Genomic DNA, 355 nt, shown 5'->3' with positions numbered 1-355 from the left:
GCCCTTCCCAGCCAGGCGTGCCGGGCTCGCCGCCCGCACGGCCCTTCAGGTGCGCTCCCCCGGCGCTGACTCACCGATCCCGATCGCGGAGGGCAGCTTCCCCGCTGCCCTGGGGCTCGCCCGCCTCGCCCGAAGCTGCTCACAGGGGCAGGCTGATCTCCAAATAGCTGCCAGTAACTTCTCCTGGTCGCTCGCCGGATGGTTACACTGGCACAGTCAGGGCCAAAGTGGCTTCTCGCTTTGCTAGAAGCAAAACCAGGCCTGTATTTTAGAGAGGAAAAGAGAATTTTTCATTTTTTATACTGTTCTTAGCAAATGGCATGTCCAGCTGGAATATGGCTCCCTGTGAAGCGAG

Source organism: Egretta garzetta, unplaced genomic scaffold, assembly GCF_000687185.1.
Source record: "Egretta garzetta isolate BGI_Z169 unplaced genomic scaffold, ASM68718v1 scaffold361, whole genome shotgun sequence".
In the NCBI taxonomy this organism is placed as follows: Eukaryota; Metazoa; Chordata; class Aves; order Pelecaniformes; family Ardeidae; genus Egretta; species Egretta garzetta.
This window is presented reverse-complemented; position numbering follows the sequence as displayed.